Here is an 8,733-nt window from a genome sequence, read left to right as displayed (position 1 = left end):
TCAAGAGGAGTAACTGAAAATGAGAAGCTGGTGGCCGAGGTTGAAAAACTTTTAGAAAGAGAGTTGGTTTCTACTGTAAACGTCTGCTCACTTCTAAACGAGAAAAATGAAAGATGATTCACTATAGCTGCATGCAGAATATGACCCTATAGTGCTCCTTAGAGTATCCCATTTTTGTCCCCAGATGTTGTCCCTAGGATCAGTCTCATTCTAACACTTTTCTAACAAATTGAGGATATTTTGGGGATATTCCCAGGATGTCATTTTTGCCCCGCAGAGACATCCTCAGGATGAGTGAGGGATGTCAACGTGTTCTTGGGTAACACTATAAGACCCTGAGGGGAGATGCCAATGAGGTATTTGCCTGTGTTGCTACTCTTGTATTGGGACCAAGTCTCACACCTTGGGAGCAGGGAAGACGGACGTTCAATCTTTATCTCAAAGCAGTCAATTATGACCGCCACTTTATCCCCAAACGAGTCCAGGAAGGCTTGCGGCATTGTTTTCTGGATGTAGTGTCTTGATGGCCATACAATGTGTTTTTAAGCGCCAAAATGCTGCATGCAGCCACTTGTCGAAGATCCTGCTAACAGTTGAGCATGAAATGTTAAACCTGTAAGCAAGATCTTGCAGAGGGAAGTTCCATTTCAACTTCATTACAAAAACCACAAACTCTGTGAACTTCTCCAGGCCATTCTGCGGAGAATGTCTCACAGCTGCTTCAACCAGCTTGAACGTGGCAAAGAGAATTGCAAAGTTGGCCAGTCTCGTGTAAAAGAACACCTTTCCTGGGTTTTCACGTAGGGATTCTTCCATCAGCATCACTTGCTGCTTTCTCGTTGCATGCAACTCTGATGCGAGTCTGATTGATTGATTGATTTTAAAAGAAAAAAATGGAGATGGTAGTGCGAGTCTCATGTTGTCTTGCTCAAGTGCTTGCACATCTTGAATCGTCAGATCTGTCTGCACCGCAACGTCCGCAAAATTGAAATTAAATAAGGTATCTCCAGAGTCAAAGCTTTAGTTGAGTACGTCTTGTGCAATACTGTCAAAACAAGCAAAAGCCACAAACCTCTATTGTTATCAAAGTCATTGGTAGAAGTTGGGGGCAGTAAGCTGCTCCCCTGCTCTGTGATCAGTGAGAACCTCATCCTCGTCACCGGCATCGTTATGACTGCAAGTAGAAGTTGATTTCACGGCAACGGCTTTCCTCACTGCTCGTTCCTTTGAACGGTAGTAGCGCGTTGCGCTGGCCGAACAGCCTTCTCCACCACCATGCCCCAGGTGCCGACTCGGAGTTCAGTCGGGGTTGATCTCGTTCATTAAGGACGATGGCTTGCCTGTAAGGACAGAGAACAGAGGTTCACAAAGAAACTGGCAGCACATGAGAATGAGGAACACCACATCCTAAACACGATCATGCACTGGCATTACAAAGAGCACTAAGTACTTCCGAACGCGTGCGAGTCGTGATAGAAGAAAATGTTTGTCAGGCATTAGAGCGCGAAAACAAAGCGTGAGTAATGCTTAGGCTGCAGCTGCAATGAAATGCATTAGTACTCACTTACGCTAGATCCACAATAATGCAGTTAGTTCCTCACCTGATACGAAGGGACGACCTCAGACTCGAACGTTGTCAAGATTCTTCAAGTCATTTCTGTTTATTCGGGCAAGCCTGAGACACCGACGTTTCTCCGACAGAAGCTTCGCGCGATCGCACTGACGCGTAATCACTTTGGGCAAACAGTGCAGTCCAACGCTTCCTGTGCTGCGCATCCTCTGAGTCGATTTGCTTCTACTTCGGCAACCGAAAATTGCACAAATAGGCATGATTGCTGGACACGAAACGCGCACACACCATAAACAAGCGGACGACGCTGAACACAGGGGTGGCACTCAGTGTATTGCTCCGTAGACGAAAGCGTGCTGGGCGAACGCAATGCATCCTGGACAGGTCCTGGTCGCACTTCACAGTAAACGTCAAGGCACGTACACGTGACCTTAAAGATGGCGGCGCCCGTGATCGGCGGCCAAACCGTTTGTAAACAATGCGGTTGTTGTTTCTGCGCGACGTTTTGGATGTCTTTTGATCACGGTAATTATTTTTATCCGATAATCTCGCAGTAAAATGCGCAGTTTTGCACATAAGGCCTCGTACTGTTGACGACTTCCAAAGATGGGATGACGACCGCCCGTTAGGACTCACCGAGCCGGTGCGATGTACTTAAACTAAGGAGAAATGGGGTACCATGTTGCGGATGAAGCACCGCATGGTTTACGCTGGCAAAATATGTTAATCTCTTGGCTTTATGACGATGGAGATATGTCGGTAAGCGGCAAAACGACATGTAAAAAAAGTCACATGACCTCAAAATGACGTTTTCTGTGACGTGCGACCAGGACAAGATGGCAGTTTTGCCAAAGGCACCCGCTTGAGGGTAGTTACAACATTGGCGGGTTTGTGTCACCCCTGTGACGCTGAGCGGTGGTACCCAGCAATGGCGGCTAGGTATCCCAGAAGTCCCGGTAATGACGACAGTGCACACTATGTATTAAAAGCAAAAACAAGCCATTATAAAACGTTCATTAAAAGCAAAAACAAACAAACAAACAAACGCGGGCATCGCTCACGGATGCCGATCATAAAACGTTTATTAAAAGCAAAAACAAGCGAACACAGGAGCCGTCAAAATCCGTCAGTTCATTCCACGAAAACAGAAAAAAAAAAGAGAGACAGAAATGGGATCATGACTCAGTACTTATCGCCGACCATTTTCGCGGTCCCAAGCAACGCGCGTCCCTAGGTTCACATAAAGTCCCTGGAACACGGGCCAACTCAAGGCCGTGGTCGATGGAACGACCCAGTGGTTGTAGCATCACCAAAAGCACCCCAGCGAACCAAAATCCATACCCGCGATGAACCCCGAACCACGTATTCGGACGATCCGTTCGTTCCCGGTAGGAATGCCTATCCCCGAAAAAACTCCGAAAAACGCATAACTTGGCCACCCGAGTAACGTTCCTGCAAGCCACCCGCGGATCACCCGAGAGAGCAAGCTGGGATGATATTGCGAAGCGTCTTTTGAGGTATTGCATTTTTCCATCAATGCTGCTAATAAGTAACTTAGGGATAACAAAGCAAAACATTTTCACGTATTATATAGGGTCGATGTGTCAACCAGAAGGTTTAGACTGGGTTGAGAAACACCTACCTCCGTGTCTGTCAAACTACACCTTTTTTTCTTGTTTCAAGAAAAATGCACCGCGTTAAAACTTGGAAATCCACAGAAAAGGTGGAATTTTTTTCACATACGCGTGGACTCTACTCTGTCGAAACGCACAAAGCTCGCGTACACTTCTGGTATTATTTCATAGTGTGGTAATTTCGCGATCTTTTTGCTGCGAACATTGTCTGCGCAAGGCATTATTACGCAATTACTCACAGCTAATTCATTTGTCTCAAGGAAAAGATACACGTGAACAAAGCATACTACTTCTCGAAACATTTAACAACTGTTCTTGATATACAACACTTATCGCCTTTTCTTGTTACATTCCTCGTTCTATCATACGTGGCTGAGACATACTGTACATCACAAATATTTTTGATTTTTCCCTCGCATAATAGAGTTTCAAGGAACAACGTTTCAAGACAGATCACAAGGAAATATTGTGTACAGTACTTCAATTGGATAAACAATCCTCCAGAACATATCACAGTATAACTCCGCTTTGCACTTTTGGCAAGCAGATCTACTCGGCTGCGAAAAAGTATCGCATTGCATAATGTTCTGCATAAATGTTCTTTTCAACAGAGATCTCTAGCAAAGAAAAAAATTGTGCTACAGTGGATGTAGTACTCAGGAACAACAACTCTATTACCTACAATTACTTTATTACAACTTTATTATTACAAATTTCTTATCACTGTAGTACTCAAGTAAGTATTACGTAGCACTGCGGGTATTACACCCCACGAGAGAAAACAGGTTTGCAGGGGGCAAATAATCCATCCACAAATTTATCCGCTCCTTGCATCACGCAGGTGGAGCCAGCGTCGTATGTCCCCTACCGGCGCTGCGCAAAATGTTGGGTAGTAAAGGGTGCGTATCCTCGCTTGCTTTGACTACACGATTTGACTGCGTTGCGGCTGTTCCCGCTCTACTTGGCCTTAGAAATACTGTACCTAAAGTTGTTGGTTGTTGTTATGACACGGTTTCTGGCCCATGAACTGCCTGGACATTTTTTTTGGACAAAGTTGCGCTGTCAAAGGGTCAAGGATCTGTGAATGCACATCATTCGGCTGAAGATTTCCCGGGGTATTGTCGTAACGTGTGCTGGCTTGGACTCATGCCAAAATCCCTGACTTTTGCGAAATTCTATTTCCGCACGCATGTAATCTCAGAAGTTGTCGATTTGCCCAATTGTTATGTTGCGGTTGAACGGTTATAGTATTTTTATGGCTTTTGTTAGATATGCAGAGTTAAAACACGCGGGGAGAGGTAGCTAGGTCACGGCTACGTTGGTCCCTGAGTTTGCATAAACTATTCACAAATGGTACAGGTGACAATGAATTTCAATTAAAATTGCCGCGGACACTGAGCTGGCGTTTCCTTGGCCTAGTGGCTCTCTGGTAGCAACGAAATTATGGCTGCGAGAGCGCATTGCACAACTTTAATAGTATATTCTGCAGAAACGTTCGAAATGAAAATGAAATTTCGAAAACGCAGAACTACACAGCAATTTTTATACATTCTTTCATTGAACAGTAGACATGACGGCACCTTTAGCTTAATAATTACGTAAGGTCTCTTTAGGCTCATGATTCAAAGCGTTAAAAGTTAAAACCCCAGTGCCGGGGAGCTAAAAAGTCAGACACAGACACATGCACTGACGCCGTTTTGCGTTGTTCCCGTTTAGAAAGCCCTGTAGGAGATGAGGGGGGTGGAGTTTCGCGTAATTTGCTGCACACTTAATAGTGAGTTTCAGTATAACCGTGGTATAACATACGCTGTCGCCCTTGCGCACGTAAGGGAAAGCGTTGGTTGTTCGCACGCGCAAGACATAAGCTGCGCATTGCGCAGAACCAAGACGCTATCCTTTACGTATACGCAAAAGCGACAGCATACGGTATGCTGAAACTCATTATTATCTACTACGGGCCTTTCCTATCAGGATAATCGTGTAGTACCGCAATTTCACCTCTCCCTCGAATTCCACAAGGAATGTATCAAAAGAGAACACCAAGCCATCCGCCAGAAACGTGGAAAAGTAAAACCCACCGAAAAAAAAAAAAGCATCAGAAGAAAAAGAAACCCGTAAAAACCAGCAACCGTAAAATGTCAAACCCACGGAAGAAATTGCGAGTATTCGACTCCTTTTTCATTTCGGCGAGATTTGCCTGGCTAGGGTCATGCACAGGAAGCTCGTCGCGTCTTATACATGTTTCATTATAAAAAATTACAAACGTGCAGTGTAACTTTGTCTAATGATGAAGGAACGAATAACCGAGAGACACGGGACACGAAGACAAGCACAAGAGTTGTGCTTGTACTCTTGTGCTTGTCTTCGTGTCCCGTGTCTCTCGGTTATTCGTTCCTTCATCATCATGCACCAGTTAGTCCGCGCCCTATCTCTTCTATCGATTAACTTTGTCTAACCTAGAGGCACTAAATAAAGATGCGCTGTACTGAGCGATTGTAATAAGCTTCGCTTGAGTGGACACGATTTAGCGAGACAAGTCAAACCGAAGGAAAGGAGGAGTCCCGCTAGAAGTTACTACTCAAATGTTAACACGTGGCTGATAGAGGGCGCTCCAGCTGCTGGAGAAACTCTACTGCAAGGAGCGGATACACTGGATGAACCCTTGAGCGGGCAACATAGTCGTTTGAGCATGTATGAGAACATGACAAGACAATTTCAAGGCTGCAAATGGATGATTTGAGTGTTATAAGCACTTTAGTATGCAGAGTAAAGTACATACGAATGACAATCTTGCCCCAGATTGAGGGCGCTGAAGTTCTTTTTTTTCTTTTACGACCCTTGTAGCTGATGTTCTGTGCCACATCATCTGACATCAGTTGACACAGGATCAATCTAGTGGTGTCCATTTCGTCACTGCCTCCGCATATCAGAAGAACGTGCTCCCGAAAAGCCATGAGCTACTCAACTGACGAAAACAGAACTTTTCGCACAACCTTATCCCAAATACATGTAGCGTAACACATGCGCGTGGAGTATGCGTGCAATTGTGCAGAACGTACCCGGCAATTATAGCCTTTGTGATGGTAAAGAGAGACATCGAATCGCAGAAGCTCTTGACGATATTAGAATAGCTCCCTCAAGATGTCATTTTCTGCATGTCCTTCCGTTGATGCCGTTGTTATCTTGGCCAAAATGCGGTCAAGCCGCGCGGTGGTGCTCCTGAATAAGCTTCATGTTATGCACCATTCTGAGCACTTGAGCTGTAAAAGCTAAAGTAAATGATGTAAATTGCTTTGTGCACATTCGCTGGAAGCAAAGAAGCAAATTGGAGGTGTTTACTTCCGATGTGGGGAGATCTCCTGAGACAGCCCTCGACAAGCACCTATTAGCACCCTGAGACCTAGATGAAGAAACAACGTACAAGGTGCTGGGCCCATGGCCAATGAGCACTCAACTGCCAGCTTTGCGAGCCGTTACACAGTTTTTAAGGGACACCAAGCTGTTAGATGGGCTATGACCTGTCTGTGGCGTTCGTCGCCGCTTCGCGACATCTCCAGTGGGTGATGGTGGATGTGTCTGGAATTCCTTTCCTTAGGTGATCTGGGGTAGCCGGCCCTCGTGATGAGGGCTACAATCCCCATTTTTTTTCTTTCTTTCAATCAATCAATCAAACAACGTACAAAAGATGCAATATGCCACAAAATCAACGAAAACGTTGAAAGTTACATACCTGTGACCGATGTGCCAAGCATCTGCGCCGCTGCCAGACGTTGACATCTAAACGGGAGATGACATTTTTTGTGCCAAAGCACATGTTGGTTTCATGAGCACAGAGTGTTAGAAATGTGTTTACAGATTTGGATATATGTGCAATATGAATGGAATGAAAAAGAAGAAAAATTGAGATGTAGGCACTCGTTAGGAGCACCAGCTACTCACGTAGAATATCTGTGAGAAAGAAAAGCAAAGAAATTAATGATAGAGGGAATCGTATGCTTGGTATAGTACGCGTTCTTTTTTTTTTCTTTTTGATGATGCTGATTACGGAATTTGATATGCAATGCACTTCTAACCTACAGGAAAATGTTTCTACCATGCGCAGGATATAGACTGCAGCAGTACAGGGGAGAGGCCGCTCATTTTGTTGATTTCTGCTTGGGATACACACAGCTGAAACGGTTTGCTTTGCAGTTAGTTTACCATACAACAGCCAACACATCACAATATCGTTTGGGAGCATCTCTATTGGCATACCATACTGTGAAGTTTGTGCATCTGGTTGCTTTATTGGCTGGGACTGAGACAGCTGGGTGACTGCCTTACTGGTAGACGCTCATCCATTTGCCTCGTCTGCCGCTGCATCGTTGTATACTTGGCGGACTGTGTGTGACTCTGTGGCGTCCAACGGTTCTGAAATTTGGGTTGGATTGGTTTGCCGACCATGCTGAAAGCATGTTTAAAAGCGTTTTGTGTGGCTGGAAATACATAATTCTGCGTACCCCGATGGGAAATTTAGGGTCCGGATGCCCAGCTTCATTCACTGCATGATTAATGCCTTAGTTTTACCAGCGCTAAAGTACAACAATTTCAATGTAAGGCCACGAAACAGTGGAATGAATCATACGGTGAGAATAAGGTTGTCACGTAGGTGGAGGCGTACGGCACATCCTGGATTCGTCTGCGCTTTCTGATGTTGCAGCAGAGACAGCGTGACAGCATTTCTCCTATTTTCAACGAAGAGTGATCATGTTCTGTAACAGTGTATTCACTTCACATACAAGGGCCAGGTCTTTCAGTGCGGGGGAACAGTCATGCTGCAGAAGTTGGCGTGACAGAATTTTCTACAAAGAAAAATGTGCTGACTCAACGCTTCCCAAATTGTGGTAATAAAGATTAATTTACCTTGAACGTTGCTCAAGTCCATGTATGTCAGTGGAGAGCATCCTTCAGAATTGCACTCTGACTGAACATCTGTACAAGCGTCCATGCACTTTAGTCATTGACACTTTGCGATCGGTAACGCCTGTTCCGTACAAGCGTTGCTCAAATGAGCCATATCTGACCCTCGCTGATGTAACAAATGTATTTCTCCTTCTGTAGCTTCATCGGAAGCGTCTTGATAAACGTCCCTGACATGCGAACCACTTGCTTGAGAATTGCGGGATAGAAACACGCCGTGTTCCAAGAGCATTGGACCGCTGTTACTCGTATCATCATGCTCTGACTGGGGGTACTGGCTACCCTTGTTGCCGTCACATTGTTAGTTTGGCCGCTGTACCTTACGGAACGTATTGCTTGCAGGCTCTCACTCACGGGGACACTAACATTTCGTCGAAATGTGCGTGATGGCATCCACATTTCTTGGCACCCCATCGTACAGTCTGGTTCCAGAGTGGTGTTCCCAGTTACACTCACAAGCAGTCAAACAAATGAACATTTGCCGCTAGTAGCCATCTTAGCTGCGCACAGTGGCAAATGATGAACTTTCGAAACTCGCTCACAATTGTAACATCACACCACAACACCTTC

General features: G+C 45.2%; 1 pseudogene; it reads right to left on the bottom strand.

Annotated features, from left to right (window-relative positions):
• Positions 1-260: 260 nt before the first annotated feature.
• LOC135389275 (uncharacterized) lies at positions 261-822 on the bottom strand (annotated as a pseudogene).
• Positions 823-8,733: the final 7,911 nt, after the last annotated feature.

The sequence above is a fragment of the Ornithodoros turicata genome, chromosome 3, assembly GCF_037126465.1.
Source record: "Ornithodoros turicata isolate Travis chromosome 3, ASM3712646v1, whole genome shotgun sequence".
In the NCBI taxonomy this organism is placed as follows: domain Eukaryota; kingdom Metazoa; phylum Arthropoda; class Arachnida; order Ixodida; family Argasidae; genus Ornithodoros; species Ornithodoros turicata.
This window is presented reverse-complemented; position numbering and strand designations above follow the sequence as displayed.